Source organism: Dromaius novaehollandiae, chromosome 4, assembly GCF_036370855.1.
Source record: "Dromaius novaehollandiae isolate bDroNov1 chromosome 4, bDroNov1.hap1, whole genome shotgun sequence".
Taxonomy (NCBI): Eukaryota; Metazoa; Chordata; class Aves; order Casuariiformes; family Dromaiidae; genus Dromaius; species Dromaius novaehollandiae.
The window spans coordinates 43101438-43124706 of NC_088101.1; the positions used below are offsets into that span (position 1 = coordinate 43101438).

Below are 23269 nucleotides of genomic sequence, written 5' to 3' on the forward strand. Positions count from 1 at the left end.
AAAGAAGGACAGCTAGAGAGTACATTCAAAGGATGGTTGGGTATAAGTTCCCAAGATGACACAAAAGGTGGAAGAGGATTTTGTAATAAGATACACTAATTAACGAACTATTAGCCCAGTCAGAAGTCAAATGGGAATTCTTTTGCACAGAGATTCAGAGGCGTAACACTACCAGTTGAAGCAGAAGTTTGTTTTCTTTCAAAGGCATATACAGGGAAAATAAACCAGTCCCAAACAATTGTGTACAGTGGTTTTTCATGAAGGCAATGAATAAGTTGAACTTCTACAAAGAATCTTTTCTCTGTAGAAAGGTATGTGTTTCTACCTGACTTGTTTAAATTAATTTTCTTTACTGGGAATGCCATCCATTATTTTGACATGTTTTATGGTGAGTGAAAATCCTTGATTGCCGCTGCATATCAAAGAAGGGTTTTTGCCACTTTTCACAAAAAAACTATCTTCAAAAATGTCAGAGGCCATTTAAATGTCATTACTTGAGAAAGTACTTTGAGAATGCTCCAAAATGAGTTTTTCTGGAGATGTCAACTCTTGAAAAAATAATAATAATAATAAAAATGTATCTGTCTAGCTACATTGGAATCACTTTTATACAGGTTTTCTTGTATGCATATGAGATATACATTAGACAAGTGCTTGAAGCCAGAGTTTCTCCACAAGGAAACAGGTTTGAACATTTCTCACAGAGAGGAATTCACAGGTTACTTCACAAGTAAGATTAACTGGATTTATTTCAGTTTAGCTGCTTTTTCGTGGATAGTATAGAAACAGAAGATTCAAAAATTGCTGGTTAGTATGCTTGGTTTTGTGTACTGAAATTTCTAATATATAAAACTGTTATATGTGGCCATTTTTTCACGCCTTTGTCATCTGTTTGGCACTCAACGCTAGTACTCCTCTGAAGACCAGATACTGAACCTCTGTTACCTTCTATATAGTTGGCATTTTGGAAATGTTTCACACAATTATGAGGTTGTTTTGTACTGTGGCAAATATGTGTATATCATTCTGGAGACCTAAGCAAAATTTCAAATGTTTATTTATTGCTATTTAGATTAATAAATTTTAAAGCCAGAAGTCAGAATCACTGTGATAATTTTGCTCTGACCTCTTTTGGGTTACAGAAGCTGTAGAACTTCTGTGAATTATTTCTCTCTGGATGATCCACGGTAGTGGATAACTGCTGCTTCTAAAAAATTACTGTTAAATCTTGATTCTCTTATTTTCATTGATGAACAATCCATTACAATGCTTAGTAAGTTATCCCAAAGGCTTATTACACTCTCTGTTAAAAATACAAATATGCAAAGAGATTTTATATCAATTTTTAATTCAGAACTTGTACAGATCACATTACTGCAATTATTATATCTTAATTTCAGAAATAGAAGAGATATGTTAAAGACATTAGTTTCCTCCCCTTTATACATATAGATTGTATATGCTTCTCTCTGATGAAATATATTGAATGAACATGCTGACTTCTCTGTAATGGAAACTTTATGATTCTTCAGTTGTTCTTGCATCTTCTCTGAATTCTTTCCATTTTATCAATGTCCTTTCTAAAATGTGAATGTCAGACCTGGATATAATGCTTTAATAGTGATAACATCATTAGCAAATGCAGAGGTAATGTGACCTTTTTTGCTACTGCCATTCCCGGCATGAGAACGGGGGAGTGAGTAATCCCGGGACACAAGCTGTGGGTGGCGCAGCCCTCCCTGCAACATCAGTGTGACGTGATGTGATGTCTTCACGCAGACTGCACAATGCTGAAGTGGCTCTGATGCAGCAGTTAGTTTGTTATTTCTCTCCCCTTGTATTAATTCAAGGAATCCCTACTTTCAAGTTTGTTTACTAGGAAACAGAGGAGTCCAGCACTGAAGTGTTTAAATCCTAGATTGCAGTAAAACATACCTTTATTGCCCATCCGCAGGTTCCCTTGGCAGTAATGCTTTTTCCAGGCTAGGCTTAGACTTATTTCAGGCAAGAAAGAGACTTAATTCTTCCAGTAAGTTGGCACCACTGACATTTGTGAGTGAAGAAGAGGTAACTCACAGACAAGCCAAGTATGTTAGCTCTCAGGTCAAAGCGGATTAATAGTAGATCCAGAGTGCAGATTGCTCTGTGGGGACCTTTAGGGAAACACACAAGGAATGCTTCTGACGTGACACAACACAGGAAAGCTTCTTTTTAAAATTTCTATTTACATGTACTCTTCTGTGTTTATTTCTTGATACATAACCTGAGATAGAAAAGTAGAAAGTGAAAGGAGAGGGCAAGAATGTAACATGAATTTTGTTTTTTCTTTTTCCTATCTTTAAGCTTACCTGAGAAAAAGTTTGCATCCGTTCTATCTTTTCTGGATCAAAACACAACATAACAAAGGTAGTATCAGTATCAACATGATAAGTGGTGAAAATAGTATAACGACTTGTAATTTTTATTTTCATTTCTTATATGTGGGTGGCTCACAGAGTGAAATCAGTAAATTTATCAATACATTTTGGTCAGATTCTCAGCAGGCAGCAAACTGGAGTAAACCTGTTTTATATCAGGCACAATCACACCCTCAAAGTGTGGCATATTAATATTCCAAACAGTTTTTAGCAACTGCCTTATCTTGAAGGCACTTGGATTTGAACAAAAACTCCTGTATAAGCCAATAACAGATTTCTATTAAAATTAAATGCTATGGAACAAGCTTTTGGCCAGAAGTCACTAAGATTTCTCATCAGCCAGATCCATATTATCTTGTTTTAACCATTTGTAATAATCCAATTTTTTGTTTAGGTAGCAAAGCTGGTGTCTTACATAAAGTTTTTAGGAGTATGAGCATAAATTTGGTTGATATCTGACATATTTGACTTTTTTTTTGTTTTGTGTAGCTCGCAAATCCTACTGGACTCTACTAGCTTCCCCATTACTAGTTAATATATTCTGGAATTAAAATTGTATGCCTGCAGAAAATAAACTCTAAAACCTTCCTCTGAAATACAAAGCATCTTATATTATGATTTCACATGCATGCATATATAGTTTTCAATTGTCTAGGCAGGATAAATGAGACTGTTAATAACTTGAATTGTTCTGTTACAGACAATTTAATATTTTTAGCATTCAGTTCATATTCAGGGTTATTATAAGCCTGGTCCAATAAACAGTACAGATTGCTTCTTTATGGCTTGTCTGTTGCAGGTTTTATTGATCCTTATATCTGACCTCTAAGCATAACAATGAACTGCATTAGGAATCAAATTAAGAAGAAAAAATAAAAAAATTAAAAAGTGAGCAGGTATCAAATCTCTTAAACTGTGCGGTTTGAGTCTACAGAAACAAGTTCATATGGGTGTAAGACTTCAGCTGGAAGCAAAATTAGAGACAGCAGAATGGGCAAGAAACAATATGGAATCCTTGAAGATAGATGGTTGCTAACCTGTCCTGTATCAAGAGGTGATATGTATCAAGAAGAGATGCATTGACTAGAACAATTGTTAACACTTTAAGTGTAAGATTAGTATATAATATTGGCCCTATTTTATCAATGTTATTTGAAGGACATGAAACACAAGTTATTTTGTTTGCTAATTCAGGGTGCACAATGGGATGTTTGTTAGCTCAGAAAAGTTCAGAAACTCACAGAGTACTTAGTTGGACTGAGCATATTACAAAATGAAAGCACTAGTCCCACTGATGTAGTTTGCCCTACTGAGTTCTCGGTGTTCTTGCAATTCATACCTTTAGGTCTCAAGTTTCTGTGCCCAGCAAATGAGGACCAATTAGTTAGGATTTCTGAAAGACTTGGTTGGATCGTTTTTCACAGATTCCTTTAGGAACTTCTTGTCAGAGAGAAGGATAAAATTTAATGTTCCAGGAAAGTGTCAAAATTCTTAAGCCATATGATTGTTCTTTCTTTCCCTGCAGTATCTCATTTGATTTGCCATAATCCTCTGAGTTGCTGAAGGAAAGGAGACCAAGATCATTCTCTTCAAAGCAGTGACTTACTATTTATTGAATAAGGTGAGTGAAATGTATGCAATTATGTAATTAACTGTATCATAATAAAAAATGCAGAGGAGAGAGGCAAATTAATTTAAGTGCACAACTTTAATTTGAGACTTTTCTAACTCTGTTTGTTTGACTTTCTGATATTTGCTTTCTATCTGTTCTCACCCAGTCATCTGAAAAGCTTTGAAGCTGTAGGTGGACATGAAGTTAACACTGCTCATGTCACCCTGTAAATATAGGCTGGACATTATGGGGCCCTTTAGTAAGGACAAAACCTTCTCCACCTATAATAGGTGTTATATGAACAATCTGCAGTGCTGTCTTTCACCATTGTTCAGAAGAAATTTTTATTTTACATGTTTTCATAAGCCCTCTGTGTTCTCTCCCAATCCTGCAGTGTCATAGAATATGATGTGCATTTCTCTGTAATTCATAATTCATGTTTCTTGATAGCAGATTACTTTTTTATGGCCTCTTTATTGTAGGTTTTATTTTATTGTAGGTTTTATTTTTCTATTTTAAACTAATAGTCTCAAAAAGGTATTTTTTCAAAGAGACACAGAAATCTCCTGGCTTGAGCCCCAGACTGTTATCTTCCATGGACAATCTTTCATGATTACACTTGAATTTTATTTGGTTGGTTTTACAATTTTTTATGTTTCTGCTAACCAGACAACATATATACCTTCCTCTTAGACATTTTTTTAGAGGTATATAACATAATAGACTTTTCAACTACAACTTTTTTCCAATTTGGATGGGAGTTATCACTAATTTATTGTATGTTTTAATTTCCCCATGTGTCTTCTTTAGGAGAAGAAAGAAGACCAGGACCCATTTTAAATGAGTGTATAAGCTCAAAAAATCCAGCAGTGCCTCTGAATAATTATAGCTGACCTGTTAAGGGTAAGATAAAAATTGTCCTTTTCTACATAGGAGAAGAAACTATTTTGAATTGTTGTCAAACTGGACCTTGCAGTCTTTTAGTTAAAGATAATCTGTTTGTGATTCTAACAGTTATACTGTCCTAAAATAGCACTTGCAAACAATTTTATCATGTTAATTTGATGTATCTTTGACTTAAGTTTTTATATTTTTATATATAAGTCTGGTAACAAGGATACTAAGGATACTAAGGCATGACGAACTAGAGGTTGAACTCTAGTACCCATTTGCATGATACCCAGTGCTCACATCTGAGTACTTTACTACATGTTTCTAGCAACATCACCACTGCATATGGTATTAATGATTTATTGTATTTTTTAACAGAAGAGTGAAATGAAGCACAGACCTTGCCTCCAGTTACATAAAATCCAGGGCTTTTGCAATTCAGTTAATTTCCTTACCCACTGTCCTTCTTTTCGCATGCAAAATTTATGCTTGTTCCCGTTGTATACCAGATAAGGAGAATAATAGTGAAAGCTGTGGATGCCTTTAGTCATTATTGTTTGAGTGTGTTGAATAAAGATTCTGAAACTCTGCTGAGTTGATGATAGAATGATGAATGGGTCATTAATGCTCTTAATAAAATACAATCTGTCATATTTGTTTTTGAAAGTTCAGCCTGTTTTGGTCTTTCCTTTTGCCTTACGGACAATGTCAGCTCTGACATTGTTCTGAATTTCCATGCCACTCTTTGTTTTGTTCCTCAGCTTTGACTTGATTTATAATTAAAAAAATGTCATTAAGATTCTCTGACTTACTGATATGTTCACCAAATAGTTCCGCAAGTGAAGTCATCATCCGGTTGATCTCTTTGCATTTTTTATTTGCTTTGCTTCTGCTTTATCAGCTTTGATGACGTGGACTTTTGCTTTTAGGAGCTGTGAAAATATTTGGAATTGCAAAGCGTAAGCATGCTGTGCTTCTTTATGCTTTTCGATGAGTTCCCATTTAAGCATTTGGAGAATTCTCCCCTCCACGATAGCTGTATTTGAAGAGACAGCTGACTTTGTACAACTGATTTGTTACTGAAGCCCTCCTAGGGATTAGCAACGCACCACCTCTGTACAGGGTATTCAGTTCCTCTCTAGTAATGATTTGCATTTCCCTTCTTTGAGTACTTTCATTTTTGTGAGTTTTACAAAGATGTTTTTCTTGCTTTTACTGGTAGTCTTTTAGAAAGATAACAGGGAAAATAATAACAACTACTCCTTAACAAGATGAAAAAAATTTTTATTCCTAAAGGAAAAACAATCTTCCACCTTTACTCTTCTCTCATATTTTTTTCCTCTCCCCCATCACTCAAGCCATACATTTTGAAAATGATCAGAAGTCCGAAGTGCCCAGTTTTTTCTCGCAGCCTTGGAAGATAATCTGATTTTTTAAAGTGTAGGATAGTCTGCATTTTCTGAACAAGCCCCTTTGAAGCACTCCAGATCACTAGTCATGCCACAAATTTTAGGCCTGGTTGCTTAGCATGTAGATTTAACTCAGGTTTCAGGTGGTTAAAATAATAAACTGAAGGTGCATAATTACTCTAAAAGCAGTTCTTAAAGAGAAGTCTAATTCCTTTTCAAAAATAGAATAATTCTAAAATGAATGTGTCTAATTGGGACTTTCCCTTCCTTGTTAATGTTTTTAAAGTGTGAATAGTGTGCTTCCTTTCTTTTTTTTTTTTCAGAAGTTATCACAACTTCAGTTGCTATAGCACAATACGTGAGAGAAAAAAATGTAGCTAGGAAAGGACAAAAAGAACCTCTCTGTCTGCATAAAAGCCAGATACTTTCTGGGCTTGCATCACTTGTTGTAGTTCCTTTCAGAAAAAAAATGCATTTGACAAAATCCTCCATCAGTCTGGTGCTAGTGCTTGGAATTAGACATATATTGTTACTGTGTATCTGAAAATGCTAGCCACACAGATATGAAGGGAGCAGGTCAATGTAGCATTTTCAAGAGCACGCTGCATCCCACTCTGCCTGTCCGGGGTACCAGCAGTGTATTTAGAAGCAGGAAATTCTCAGGAAGTTTTCATGATTTTGTAGCCCAATATTAACTCACTGTGGGAAACTTTCCTGTAGCATAATCATCTAAAGAGATACAATTTTCATGTTTGCTTCCCTTGTTACAGTAAAACCATAAATGACAGGTAATTCTTCTTGATGTGCTAAACATAGCAGTACTACGATAGCACTTTTGTGTCATTTGCTATTAGAGCCTTTTGTCCTTAAACCTATGGTAAAGCATGGCATTTACATGCAGTTTACTACACACACGCATGGGTGAGAGAGAGAGAACATGGTGGTTTTGACCCTGTTCTTTTAGGCCAGTATTAAAGCTGTGTAGCAGTATTGACTAAAACAGCATTATTTTTGATTTAGAGTGCTGTCAGTGAAAAGGACAGTCAGGGTTGCTGTAATTTATTTTTTAAAAACCATTTAGGAATTCTCTTATATCAGCATGGTGAATCCGTAAGTGATTTGTGTTCTTTTATATACGCTGGCGAGAGAAGGACTTGGCATTTGCAGTAGTGATTTGTAGCCTCGGATGGATCATGGTCAGTAAATAAGGATAAGTCAAAATGTTGTTCAAATTCCTGATGAGGCCACGTGAGGTGATGCGCAAAATGAATGTAGGGCTAACTTACAGTCACACGTGATACATGATGAAATATAGTAGGAAAATGATGACCTACATTTGGCCATGATGAGGAAATGATCCATCAGGTTTTTCTGTGATATCAAAGTGCCTGACAGAAAGGTACAGAAAAAATGGCATCACTTTACCAGTTCTCCGGGTGTGAGAAACAACAAAAGCATGTGTGATCACACAAAAACCATCACAGAAAAATCCTTTCCCTTTGACCTTGGGAACCTTTCAAGTGCAAGGTGAAGCTGTACCATCTGTACAATTTCCATGGCTTTTTTTTTCAACCAGCCTGAAATGTTGGAAGAGGAGAAACAAGGTTCTCCATGCCACAGCTCTTGAAAGTTAACTAGACTGCCTGTACTAAAAGCAAGTAGTCCAGTTTCCTTTCAGCTTGTACAAGGAATCTATCGTATGAGTAGCAGCATCCTGGCAGACTTTTCTGTTTTTAACACTGCGTGTCAGATGATAGCTCATTTCATATTCAATACTTTCAGAAGTATTTGAGCAGTGAAGGCAGTCTGTAGTACTCACTATATTTATGAATTTAAGAACTGTGTGCAGAAAACTAGATGCTGCTTTAATTAAAGTTTCTGCCAGGCTCACAGTCAAGATTTGATTTGTATGATTGTTACACATCCTAGATGAGTGTTCTTCCTACCATGCAGTCGGCTGTACTGAGATGGGTGCTTTCAATCTGTTCTTTATTTTCTATAAATAATTAACTATTTGTTGGTCCAAAGACCAACACTACTTACCCAGATTGTGTCAGAATTGAGCAAGTCCATACTCTATCCACTTCAGGGTGTGCGTACTTGAATCTCAGCTGCTGGCTCTTGCTTTGACTGGTAGCAGTATAATTGGAGAGTTTGGCCTAAGCAGCTTCCCACGGAAGATTTTGCTGCTGTTGGCTTTTAGTTTTGCAACAGAAAAAAATTGTAATCAAGAAAATTCTGTGTAGCTGTAATTATGGTTGTGCTACATTCATGAATGTCAGTGGTTAACAGCCGTTCCTCTAGGTCTTGTCAGCGAGGGAGTATGCTGACAGAAGCATTCAGTTACATAAAAGGTTATGAGAAAAGAAAATAATGGGGAGGGGGGTAAATCGCTAACTTGGTTGTCATTTAAGCTCTTCTCCTTAAACTTCCTGTGTCACTGGGACTGGTTCTTCACTTTGCCAGCTGTTCAGGATAAGGGCATCGTTTTGTTTTCCTGAATTGCACAAAGCAGGAGCCTGCTTTTCTCCAGTGACTGTAAAGTGGGTCTAGGGAGACTAATATCTTAACTTCAGCCTCAGAAAAATTCTTAAAGTTAGAATATGTGGATATTCATCAAGTTAATGGGTAACTTTCTTTTAATCAAAAGGCTTGTTTCTGTTTCAGTGCCTGGAAAATTGAAAGCTGTGAGGGGAATCAGTATGTCACATAAGTATGGAAGGTAAGGACTTGCAGAATTACACAAAGAAATTTTTGTCCTTGTTAGAATACTTTTGCTCCAGTTTGAGATATTTCCTTGTCCTTTGATGAGATGCTGCAATTTAAACATTTTTTTCTTTGTCCTATGGCATTCACCTTGAACAACTCATATAATTAAACAGAACGCATCTACTAAAGCTATGTGTCTGATTATATTTTAGGAACCTTTTTAAGCTGGTGAAATTATATTCTGTTCTTTTATTCTGCGATATAGTAGGCTATAGGTGCAAGGGCAACATTAATTCCTAACAGCTGATTCCTGAAGGAAGAAGGTTTTGCAGATCTGTTGAATCCTCAGGTGATCTGATTACTCTGACTTTCTTAGGCCCAAGTAACATTTTCTTTATACCTTGTAGTATAATAAATGGAAGCAAGTTTTTAAAACTGTCAAGGTTGCAGTATCTCCAGGATTTTAACTACTGACTGGAGATGCTAGATTTCTTTTTGGACTGTGGGTTGCTCAGGAATAGATGTAGCATTTTCTATTGGAGTTTGTGTCTGAACTAGATTGTCATGTAGAAATTCATATTCTATTATCATTCATCTGTGAACGTTGTGCAGGCTCTTGACTTTGTCAAGATATTTACAATTGCCCCGTGGAAGTTAGATGATATGCCATGTCAGAGGATTTGTTATTACGTTTATGAATTAAGTTATGTAGTAGTTGGAGTCAGTGGAAAGTTTTCACTGAAACCCACCACCAGTGCCACAAACATAACAGAGACTCTAATTATTATTCTTGTAATTACTTTCTGTATTTTGTACATTTTTCCAGAATTTGTCCAACTGAACTTCCCAGGAAAGTATTTCCAAGCAGAAGGCAGTTTTACATGTGTGTGCGTGTGTTGGGGGGAGTGCGGAGGAGAGAGAATACTGTGGAATGAGAATAGATGAAAACTTCAGTACAGGTAGGGAAAGCTAGAGGACTTCATATTCATTTTTGCACTGTAAATACTGTGTGAGACATTGGAAATGGTTGCTCTATCTGCTAATAAAGTAGTGGGTGACTCCTTGAAATCCACTCTCTTTTGCAACTCTGCCTTGTTTATAAGCTCCTCGTATTTGTCATGGGAACAGCTGTCATGACAGAGCTATAGGCTGAGACAATCCATGAGCCAAAAGCTGTTATTTTATGCTCTTGAGAAATTTAGCTTAGTTTGCTCCTACCCCTTCAGTGCTGAATCCTTTAAGGATGGAAACTGGCACTACCATGAAGAATTTGCTGGAAAACAGTCAGCAAAATGATTGCAAAAAAGTGAAATGGATTCAGTAAGAGCAAGGAGGAAATCAAGACTGCGTAGGAATTGTCTAAAGAAAATAAAGTTTGAGAGAAAAGGGACATATAAAAGAATTGTCGTCTATAGTGCTAGGTAACAGGGGAGTACTCATCCTGCTGATGTACTGAAGGGGGAAAATGTGAGCTATTTTTGCTGTAAAAAGGCAGATGTTTGTTAAGATTACCTCTCAGTTAATTTCTTTTCCAGCATTTTGCTTCTCTAAGACTCAGCTTAGAAAACTGCTCTTCCCAGATTATGCATAGGAATATACTTCTGTTGCTGGTCATGTGGGTTAGAAGAGGCCAGGACATTTTAGACTGTCTCATCATCACGTCTTACCTGAAAGTATATTTTTTGCCAGGCATACATTTTGGGTGTGAGGCTTTTACCAGTCCATTCAGGAGAGTTAGTACCTCTGATGAATACATTTCTTTGAAAATGAAGTTTCACTAGATTCAGATTGTTTCTTTCCTGTACCGAGGTGAGTTAGTGTATCTTTCTCTTTTCATGCCAGTTGTGTATCTTAACTCTTCTCTGTAAATTTTTTGAGCCAGTACTATCCAATGTGGACTCCTTGTACATCTGAAGAAAAAATAAATCATATCTTTTTATTAATGTAGTAATTATCTTGAAGAGCTTCACTGAATCAAGTAGAGTGGAATATGCAATAGCCTGACGTTCTGGAGACGAGACTTGTAGATTCACCATATGGTCATTGTTCTAAAACAAACGAGAGAATTTAGGTGGCTGATAAGAGGCCAAAGTCATAGAAGATGCACAACAACAAGGGCCAGGGTTTTTTTTTCAAATTCACTTCAGAGAGTTTTGGATGAAGTTTAAAGTGCTGTAGTCACAAGCATTCTTTTGACTAAGGTCACCTCTTCACACAAACTCTTTAAAGCCATGTGATCTCTCATATAAGCCGGAGATAGCACATAGGACTGCTACTTTCACTAAAATGATGAAAACTTCATTAACTAAAAGTTGAATTATGTGGAAGAAGTAGGATATGGGAGAAAGAATGGAAGGGATAAATCAAATATTTGGGTTTTGTCATCAGATGGCCAGAACCACAGTCCAACAACTGACAGTCACACTGGAGAAAGGCAGGAAATCGAGAAAGAAGGTGCAAGTTTTCTTCTACCATTTTCAGTTATTTATAACTTGAGAAAATGGAAAACCTAAGAACTTGGCCAGAAGCTTTAATGTATAAGGTTAGTTTTGTAGCGTGATACATCTTACCACTGAAATAAATGTTTAGCAGCTGATATCCTAGAATAAGATACTATTGGGGGAAAAATATCTGCAACTTTTCTATACCTGTACTCTTAGTAAACTCTCGTAGTATTAAAAAAAAGTTTGTTAAATGTTTCTTATGTGCATAAATTAATATTTCATTGATATATCACTGGATTTTCATACTTGCTATAGTAAATCTGTGTATTAAACTGAAAATTTTGGTACCTGCTCAACTAGCTGTCAAATATTTCACTTAAATACAATTTGACAGTTATATATGCTTTTGATTATTCATTATTAAATATCGAACTTGAACCTTGTCACTTACATGGTTTTCGCCTTTAAAAATAGATTTAGGAGTGTTTGTGCATGAGGCTGTTGGTTTTAAAGTGTAGTTGTTCAATATATTAAAAGTTACTTAAAAGTATCTTCTATACTTCTATGTCACCTAGAGCTGTCATCTGTTATGGAGAGTCCAGTGGAAAAGGAAAAACTCACCCAGAAAACCTTCTTGCAAATTCCTTCAGTTTTCCGACTGTACTATCCCTCTGCAGGTGAGGGTTTATATTTATAAGCAACATAAACTAGAAAAGTATGATTTTGTAAATTCTGACAGGCTCACAAGCTGAATGTCTGACTCCACGCATTCACCACGAATTTGGGGCAATTCAAAAAGGCAGGTTGGTTTGTAGTTTTCAGTGTGATGTTGGTGATATCTAGCTCTCCCTATCCAGTAAGCACCAAGTGCGCATTTAATAGGATTTTCATGTTTGCAAGGAAGAAGAGATTCACTGTGGCATCTGTCCTTCTTGAACAGTTGAGTTCTGCAGGGATGGAAAATGAGAACATAATTTACATAGCCAGGCTTTTCTAGTTGCCTTTTTCAACACTATAGTGGTAAGGATAACAATATGAGACTATTGTGTTATCATTACTTAGTACTATCTCATCCTTCAGAAAGGATGGCTATGACATATGCCATCTGCACCTTCTGACATTGCCTAAGAGAAGCCGAACACAGTAACCTAAACTGAGCAAGACACGTGCTTCTGTATCCTTAACAGACTGGGGAATCTCACAGGGTGGAAATAATCTGCCATTAAACCAGAGCTGCAACAATGAGCTCCTCCTAAATACTTTTACCTTCCAGCACTTAATGAACTATTTTTGAGGGAGAGGAAGGGAGGGAAGGCCAACATATTAGAAAAGTTATATGAGGAAATAATCTCTTTGACTATTCTGTTCCATCCCTCACAATAAAATTGTGAAGAAAGGTATGTAGAGGTTTTGAAAGCAGATTTTATTTGTATATTTCAATATTCAAATATTCAGATGTTTATTCAGAATAATGTAGGATGAGAGCAATGACTCTAGCTTAGACATTTATAGAAGCTATTTATTTTTGGGTTCAGGACCAATGGAGGACAGGCATCATACTGTATGTAAAAACTCTGGAGTTCTTCCCCAATTCCTGTATTGTTGGCAAAACTGTTATTTATTTGGAAAAAGGTGTGTTAGAACAAAAGTCTACTGGATGTTTATGAGATATTTCTAAGGACATCATTGCCGTGTGTGGTAAAGAAACACCACAGGTTTGTAAAGTGCTTAAACATATAGACTGCTTGGATACCGATTTCCCTTATTTTTATGGCAGCTAGAGACAGTGTTCCATTAGGCAAGAAACCAAACAACAGGGACAAAAAAAAGGCCAGTGGAGGAGCGAGGGGGCCCATCATATCCTACGCGTCCTCTGTTCGTGTGAGTTGCTGCTGAAGACAAAGAAAGGTTTCACGTCTCGTATGCAATGCCTTGCCCCGGGGCAGTACTAGAAGAGACATTTTTGTAGGTAGTGTTGGTAAAGTAGATGGCTTGTACTTTCCAGATAGTTGGAGTATGCCTATATTGCACGGTCCTGTTTCTAGTAGCGGTGTCTCTGGTAAAGCTCAGTTTAGAGCACTAACATTGTGATATTGTGATGTACTGTTCTGGCTAATTTTCCTTGCTGAGAAGCAAGATGAATTAATCTAAACTCAGGACTGTGCTATGGCTGGTACAAGCTGCTAAATAAGTCGACTCTGGAATCTCCGCATGGCACTGCACAGTGCTGCAATCCTATTCATTGCTTTCATTATTACCAGACTGAATGAATTGCTTCTCCAGAGACTTCTATGTCTTCACAAAGTGTATCGTTATTACCATGAGAGTACAAAATCACTCGCTGGAAATATGCTGGAATATGGAATATGAGATAGAGGAAAGGGTGGAGAAAAGTCAGAGTAGAAGAGGAAAGATCAGGGTGCATGTGCCTCCTATGGGTTTACTTTTTTAAATATTCCCAAAGGGTCCCAGACTCGCTTGTCACTTGTATACCAGACAAATGCTTTATCCCTTCCTGATCCACCCAGGACTGATCCAATGTTGGATCATGAAAGCTGATGATGCACTGGCAGAAATGTGTGTACGGACATGTAATGTAGATGCTAGACAATTATTTGCCTCACTAATTGCCTCTGTAATCAGTTACCTGTTCCCCTCCTACAAACTCATGCCTCTATTTGTAACAATTAGAAATAAATAAGGTTTGGCTGAAAATTTATCTTATAACTTTTGAAAATTTATCCTTTTTGCTTTTTATCCTTCTGAAGCATTTTTTTTTCCATTGTATCACCTTAACTCTGCCTCTTTTGCAATGCCCATGGGCTTAACTGGAACAAAGAAAAATCTGGAGTAAATTTTGAAGTCATTCAAATTTATGGAATTTTTTTTACTGGAAACTAACCAGGGCAGTTTCTGACCAGAAAGTGTTCCAGATGCCCTGACTGGGTGTTTCAGCACCAATTATGTGTATTTAGGGTATTATGTGTAAGTAGGTTGCAAAATAAGTTTTCATTCAGAAAGGTTATGCACTTTCTTCTACTGATGTATTTCTTTGTTGAAAAAAGCAGTGGCTCAATAAGGCTGAGCAGTCCTGGTTTCATTCCTCTGCTACATCGGCCACTTTGATGCTATTTAGTCCTGGTAGAGGTATTGTGATACATGCGTGTACGTATGTGCGTGTATGGGTGAAAATATGACTGAAGCATTGCAACTGAAAAACTGCATTTAATTCAAATAGCTTTTTTTTTCTTTGGAAATAGGAGCAAGGAAGAATTCCTGTACAACTTAGAACTTGACACAATACATACTCTATGCCAAGACAAGACTAGTAGTGTATTGTGATTTCATTTCGTATAATCTGGCTTTTAGAATCATAGTTTCAAAGGTCCCACCAGTGCACGTTTCTGTTATATGGCAAGATGTGCATTGTATAAAGTTTATAGTTAGAGCAAAGTATAGATACTCCTTTATTTTTTTCTTTTATTCCTAGTGTATATAAATATAAATGAAAACTAATTAACTCTTTGTGTTTTCCTGACAATGTTTTTAGCATTTCTCTGGTCAGCCATGTGGCAAATGTGAATGTTCCACAAGTTAAATGTAATTTGTGCCTTGAATCACCTTAAGCTTGTAATTCAAGGGCTATGTCTGTTTCTTCAGTTTTAGGATAATTTTTTAATGCTACCTGAAGTAAATGTGGAAATGCTTGTGTAAGGGTAATTACTAACTAGAATATACCTTGTTTAAATAAAGCAAAAAGGAGGTGTGGTCTTATGGGGCAAAAATGTTTTCTAGGTATGACAGTCATGGAAAATTTTCCTTTAGCGTGCTAACTCCAGGATACTGTCAGAGCATGTTTTTCAGGATTAACCTGGGATGGGAGGAAATGAAGATACAGTGGACCAGAAAGCATCTCTAAATACCTTTCTTACTGGCAACCATTTGAGTTTGGAAAAAGAGCTATCTAATCTATCTATATACATATACGCTTACATATACACTTCCATTTCTGCTTCCCAAGAAATATCGCTCCATAACATTGACATAATAATTGCTTAACAGCAAGGCTGAATTCTAAACTGTACCATTTAAAAAGATAACAGCTTTTTGAAAACCAGCATGAAATGTCTTTTTTCTTTTTCTTTCTTTCTTTTTTTTTTTTTGATGATGATTTGAACTGTGAGAATTTCTGAATTGGTTTCAACTCTAGGGAATGCAGCCTCAGAATACATCTTTTGGAGTGGCCATTTTCTTCATATTGTCTTACTTTACGGGTCCGTGATGTTTCTGTCCCTTCGCATTACTTTCTGTTAGGTGCAGAAGTGGGGATTAGCTATTGTGCACATCCTACATCTGAATGAAATAAGATGCATTAATTCAGTGCCATCAGTGCTCAGGGCAAGAAGAGTTCTTGTCACTGTGCTTTAAAAGCTCTCAAATGCAGAGTTCCAGGTGCTGCCTTTCTTTGACAGGAAAGCTGTTCAGCTTTTTGGTTCAGAAGACAGAAGGAAAAAAAAAAGAAAAAAAGAAAAAAAGAAAAAGGAAAGAAAAGCATAGGAGTTTATACATTATCAAATCTTTCTTGTAATTAGCCGTGATTCTATTTATCACTTAGCTTTCGTTGTTATAACTACAAATGGATGCTGGGGCAAAACAATTGGTTCAGGTGAAGCAAGTTAAAGAGTTTAAAAGACAATAGGATAAATGGTCTTTATTGTAGGATGCTACATTTTGGTCACCACTCCTAGCACCACCTACATGCATACAGGTTTTCTTGTCAAGCTTGTCACATAACAATGACATATATTCTTTCTTTCCATTAATGTTGTTTTGAAAATTTGTTACCCAGGATAAAAACAAAAACAAAAACCAGTATGCGATTGGATCATTTTTTGTCTCTGCTCTTAATTCTGTTTCTGGGAGATTTTGCAGTCACTTTGCAAAATTAGGAATAACAGCAATTTGGGAAGGATAGCCAAAGCACGAAATTCATTAAAATATGTTGCAGCCTTTCCAGCTCATAAGTGTTAGCTACTGGACCAAGGAGAAAACACGTGTGAGAGAAGAGTTTGTTGGCTCTGTTCCTAGAATGCCATTTCTGTTCACTGCTCCTGATGGTGTTTTGGATCTACATTATGTCCAACTGATGCTATTAAGGTGAGTAGAGTGACTTCTGCACCTAGGTACGTAAGACTTATTATTGGTCACATTTAAAATGCTTTAAAAGCCCTGCATATGAATCAGTAAAAAAATGAAAATAGCTTCGGATAAATAAAGTGTCATTATGAATTCACAGGGAAGAAGATACTGGTGCTTTTGGCAATATTTAAGTAAAAATAGTCCTTATTACTTTTTTATCAGAACGTTGTTGAGCAAGGTGTAAGAAAACCCTGTATTACATCATCCTTTTTTTCCATGGACTATTACATTCAGTCTCTCTCCTCTGACTATACGTTATTCTTTTCATGATAAGCTTTGTAGTATGAACAGAAGTAGTGAAACAGAAAACTTTTATTTTTTAAACTGAGTTTGGAATGTGCATTAAAAAAAGCTAATAAGGTCACACATGATTCCATTTAAGTCATGGCATAAAGAAAAGGATTCTGATTCTAATCTCAGGGCTCTCCACTGACTTTAGTGGATTTACTCCTGGTGAAAATAAGATTAGAATATCTGTAATAAGATACAATTCTATGCAGTAAAGTCAATTTCACATTTATTAAGATAAAAGTTGAAATTATACTATATTTTAATTATATATATATATATATAATATATATATACATATATATATATACATATATATATATATAAACACATTAAACTGTGAAAGATAACAGCCATGTTATCTCAGATTTCCTAGCTAGAGGATTTGGTCATTCATGTAGCCCTAAATACATTTAAAATATTGTGCTGTGCCAAACCATTAAACTTGACACACTAGATGAAGGAAAATAGCTATGGAAGGAGGGCTAGCCAAATATAAACAGGCTAATGAACATTTTTTTCTGAAAAAAATTAAATTTCATTTTTTATTAAATACATATAGTGCAATGCATTGCCATTTTATTATTTTTCATTGCACCAACCTAAATACCTAAAAGCCACTATATGTGATGTGCATATTTTCTAGACTGTCTTGTTTTTGATTATAAGAAAAAAATCTTCCCCATCTTCACGAATGCTAAGCACAGATAAGCAAAGTGGTCGTGAATTTTTGTTGAGTAAAAATATGTCATGAAAAGGTTCGAAAAGCTTTACAATAGATAATCTAGCCCTGACCTTTCCAATCTATTTGCTACAGAATATATCCTTTTATGCTATCCTGGTAATGAGGCCCAGACACATGAAGGATCTGATCTTCTGATGCAACAATTTGAAAAACTCCACTGAAGTCAAGAATTTAGAGGTGGCCAAAAGCTACTCTGGCTGTTAGGAAAATTCAGTCATAATTCTGTGCATCATGTGAAATATTCCCCAGCCCGCCTCCTCCTGACAGCAGTCTCCTCAGATCAGGATTGTCTCCCAAGGTTTGCCAAAGGCTGATCACCTCCTGACCTTCCTCTGCAAAAGCAGATGGGAAGGGGAGAGCAGAGGCCAAGGAACAGAAAATAGTGTTACTATTGTGGCTCTATTTTTAAGTGGATTTTCTACTGGAACAGCCAGTCTTTGTCAGCTTCTGAGACTGCAAAAAGGTGTTGCAAGAGCCATTTTTCCTTTCATGAGCATTGGCCAGAGTTGGCTGCCGCCCTTTTAACTATTTGGTTACACCTATCTATCATCTTAGTTGTCTTAGCCAGAGAATGTACTATATGGTGCTTTTCAAATCAGTTCATTGAAATTTTTTTCTTATCATTATGTCCAGTGAATGAATCACTTCTCTAAAAAATAAGAGAGTTACGCAAAAAATGTTTTGCACTCCCATGAAAAGAAAAGCCATATGCTAATGGTATGAATCTAATGCAAATCCCCCAAACTTATTTCTAATTCCAGTTCTGAGACTCCTTCTGTGGAGTGGTGAGAATGAAAAGACAAAGACAACTATAGTTTTTTTTTTTTTTAAAAGAAGGTGATTTTTAATGAATGTCACATTAATCACCTAGTTAAGCAAAAATATATTTTGCATCCATCTCAAACTAAGATGGAGTGAAGAATATCTTACACCATAGATGAAGGCTGGAGCATGAAAAATGTCACTACATAAAATCTTAGGAGTCACACTGTCTTCCAGAAATTGGAACCCTAAAATGATGCAAGGAGACTGGACAATTAGGAGTAAAATTCATAAGCTAGAGATACAGTAATGGTTCTTAACAAAGGTAAGAACCAAACAGAAAATTTAAGACAAATTGTGTTACAATTGTCTGTAAAAGAGTCACAAAAGATGAATAAAAAAGCTGAAGTCAGAAGCTTGTGACAACTTTGCTAGAAGCATTAAATAATAACCTCTTTCACTGAGAAAATACATGAAAACTTTAGGAAAAAGATTATTATTAAACTATTACATCGATGCAAATACGTATGATTTTATTCCTTAATGGTGATATGAATCAGGCATAATGCAGGACAAATGACATCATTATCAGGAAAACACAACAGATCATTAACAGGCAGTAACTTCACCTTGTAAAGGACACGTCAGCAGTCCATCGTACTGTCTGAACTCTAGCTGACATTGCTACAGGAACTGTGCTAAGGCTTTATGCTTGGTACTGTTTCTGTTACTACAAGGAGATGGCAGTCAAAGCAATTCCCAGTGCTTAGCCAGCCACAAGAACATTTACTATCCCCTCAAGCCATATATTTTATGTATGATCTGATGAAGACATTTTTGACTTATTTGTGTCTTCCACCTTTAGCCAACTTCAAATATACATTTATGAATTATAGCTTGTGAAAGGACAGAATCACACTGCCAATGGCTAGTTGTTTTTATTGCTAATACTAATCTTTTCCCAGTCTTGTTCCATCTATAAATTTTTTCTCTTTGAAGATTTAACTTCTCTTACAACTTGTTAAAATATTTATCTTTAAAAAGTGCCATTCCTTTTACTTCTCCATTCAAAAATAAAAACAACTGGACTAGTTGAGGTTTGCATTAAAATGATTACATTTTAGGGGAATAGCTCACAAATATTATTGGGGAGTACGCAAATGAAGAAACAAATGGAGAAGAAAAGATACCCAGGGCTTAGATATCATCACTTAATTCTGCATAACTGTTCAGTTTTGAATATTGGTGCCCCTAATTGCTAATAGTTAAATAGCTAGTTATTAGCTGTTTGAGGGAATCAATTGTTGCTGAGTTGAAATTTGTAGGAATATGTACATATATACAAAAAAAAGGCATTTGTGCACAAGCTAATGCATAAGTTTTTCATCTGTTCTTATCGTATGGATGAGAATACTTGTCAGATGGACAGGAAGCAGGCATAGGTTGTGATCTAGATAATAAAGATCACGCAGCAAGTAATGTACAGACAAAGCCGTTTCATTAACATAAAACTGTACTAACGACTCAGTGAATTTGTATAGACAAATGATTCATAGACACTGGAGTTGGTTGGGTCTTTTCTCATTCATGAGAAGAAATGAAGTGCTGAATTCTGTAGCTAATCATTTGCAGTGAATGTTTTAAACCATCTTTTCTGCAAAGGTTGGTATAATTCTGGGTCTGGAGAGCCACATTCTGGTGAAGTCATGATTCAGTTCAAGTCTCATTAAAAACCCTTATTCACTTCACTGAGGACAAGTTTATTTCAGATTTTCAAGTAAACAGTAAAAATTGTAAAATCCCCAGCTGATCTTAAAGATTGGATGATGCTTTTTGAGAAAGGAAGGAAGCCCAAAAGCCCAGAAGACAATTTTCAGAATTTCTATATTTAGTTAAGTATAAATACTGTAAAAATAGTGCCAATACATCAGTGCTTCAGTTTGGAGCAAGAATTTTAACCAAATCTGGATATAGTAGAAAAGCTGACTGAACATTTTCTTTTTGTCTTCAGAGTTTCAGCTGAGACACCAGAAAGCAGTATCTGCTGTAATGTTGCCTTCTCTTTTGTATAAAGTCTTAAGTGAAATTATTGACAACTTTGTGAAGATGGCCCTGTGCTTATAATAGTGACAGAATCATTTAAAATTAAAGCTTTACCTCAATTAATCAAAGGACCTACTCTGCAAGATACTTGTTACTGTCAGTCCCTGCTGTGCTGAACCCTGGGATACCAAACATATGTAATAACTGTATTAGTAATCATCAAAAAAGACGAATGTGAATTAGCCTAATATGAATCTGCAATTGTAAAACATGTTCGTAGGTCAGCAAAAATGAATGGGAAAGAAAATGAAAGAACTGATCAATTGAGTAAGCAGTTGCTGTGTCCTGAAAGAAATATAAAATGATCCCGAGATTTAAGAAGAATTCAGGGGACACCTTTTGAATGCGATCCATATCTTTCAGCTTGGCTTTTATTACATTTTCATTAGTTCAATGAGAGGTGGAGGAAGGACATCATCTTTTTACATAAACCAGCAAAGACCCCTGAAGAGATAGTCATGGTTTTCAGACACTGTGGATCTGATATCAGCTAGGACAAGTGGTCTGGAAATCAGTGTCCCACTGGTAGCTCTCTCTGCTGATCAGTCTCTTCAGCATTATTATTTTTTTTTTAAGACAGATTGGAAAAATTAAAATAAATCAGAGTTGAGTGTTTTATAGTATAATCGTGGTGATACAAGAGTGAAATCTCAGCTCTTTCATTTCCCTAAACAATTTACTGAAACACAGTTTTAATGACAAAGATGCCAGAAGCACTCCGTCCTTTTTGTAAAACTGGAATTCTACCCTGCTAATGCAGTTTCAGGTCATTTGAAGCAATTCTCAGCCCTTTTCTGAAGGCATTCTCTCTTTAAATTTTGCAAGCTCTTTTAGAGATAGACTGGTTGTTACACAGCTGGCAGTATTATTGCACAGTCCCATTTTAATAATCTATAATAGCCATTTGTGCACTCTGAAAGCCCCACAAGATAAAAAATAAGCACTTCTGCAGTCCAAAGTTGTATACTTATGTTTTGAGGTGGACCTAAGATTAGGATTTAATGGGAACATAAAATTTTACTATCAGGAGAATATTGACTTTAAAGATAGTTTAAATATTTTTTAACAAACCTAAATTTATTATGAATATGCTGACAAATGATATAGCAAATTCCTAAGTTACAGTGCTTTTCCAGGCGCCTTTAAAGAAATTATTATAATCTCATGTAGTCTAAAATTAGGCAATTCAATAGGATAGTTCATCGTGCCTTCAATAAATGCTGTTTTTAGAAGAAAAAGGAAAGTTTGAATCTCTTTTATAAAGCTGTTTCTAAACGGACACCATGGCATATACTTGATAAGTATTTGTTCTAAGCAATTTATTTTCCTTTCATGTAGATGTAAATGCTGAGAAAACAATGAAAATAGACTCTGTGCTTAATATGTTGGACTTTTAAAATTTATTTAACCATTATTATTTTCTAAAACAGAATTAATTTTAGGGTTTTTTTTTATCATACTTTTCATCATCCTTTTAACTTCAGGTATGTTGCCCACAGGTGAAGGTTGCAGCTGTATGCACAGTAAATTGCTGTACTCTGCTTGTTGGAATATGCTGTTTAAAATGGTACAAAACAGAGTTCAAGATGCTGCCTGCCTGTACTAATGTAAATGTTTAGGACAGAGCCCTGTTATAGGCCTATTTTGGCCTACAGTTAGGACAGAAGCCTCCAGTATACTATTAGTGATGTGCTTTCAGATACTGAAAGGCAGTCGCATTTCCAATGCAGATTCAATTTAAGTATTTATTGAACCCCCAGTTTTACCTAAATTTTGAGTTTATGCTGAGATCAAAATGAGCTTTGTTGCTCAGACTAACCTGAGTATCTAAACCTGCATTCTTACTCAAAGTACTCAAAGCCATTAAAATGGATTTTGAAACATTTTTTTGCTATTGATGATGATAAAAAGACCTGTGCCACCAGCTTACTTTGGGGAAGATGGTAAAAGAAGAAAAGGGGAATTATCCTTGCCCCTTTCCCATTCTCAACCCTAGAAGTCGCTATTGTGCTGGGAGAGCCTGAAACATAAAGACAGAATATAGGAAATGTGAGGTGTCACTGTTCCTTCTACACTTGTTCAGAAAGTAAGAATTTTTTTTTCACAACTCAACAGACGTGCTAGTCACCCTCTGAAGCTTCTGGTTTCAGTGTGGTGTCTTCTGCATCTTCAGGCTAACAGACCTTGAAGACACCTCGCTATATTTTATGTAAAATAAATAAGCCAGTTTTATTGTATCTGAACTGTGGTTTAGTTTTACGTATGATTTAGCTTCCAGAAGTCCAGCGATTCAGAAAATAACAGTTTAATGCTCCATCTGTGTGAAGTATTGGTGAATATATTTTGTGAAACTTCACAGTAAAGTTGAAGAAGTTAACTTTTATTTGTGTTGCTGTTACACATCATATTGTGAGAGTGTATCATGCATGTACTTTTGCTCCTACATCAAGATTATATGCCCAAACATATAGGTATACATTGTAGAAATGATAGGAATGTTTTTAATGCACCTTTCTATCTCAGTTTTCAGAAGTGAAACTAAGAACAATTCTTAAAATTCTCTTATTTTGTAGCTTGACTATGAAAGTGAGAAAAATATTGGCAGCTAAAGATGTTATCAGAAGCAAAAAATACTCTATCTTCTGAGTCTATGGATGTGATTCTTACCAAGTATTTGGGATTATCTTTTT

At 35.8% G+C, this 23269-nt stretch overlaps 1 long non-coding RNA gene across 1 annotated transcript; it reads left to right on the plus strand.

Moving 5' to 3' along the window:
- The first annotated feature begins 3967 nt into the window (after positions 1-3967).
- Positions 3968-9051, plus strand: LOC135328388 (uncharacterized). Its single transcript, XR_010389220.1, has 3 exons — positions 3968-4038; positions 4840-4932; positions 8997-9051. It is a non-coding gene; the product is annotated as an uncharacterized LOC135328388 (long non-coding RNA).
- Positions 9052-23269: the final 14218 nt, after the last annotated feature.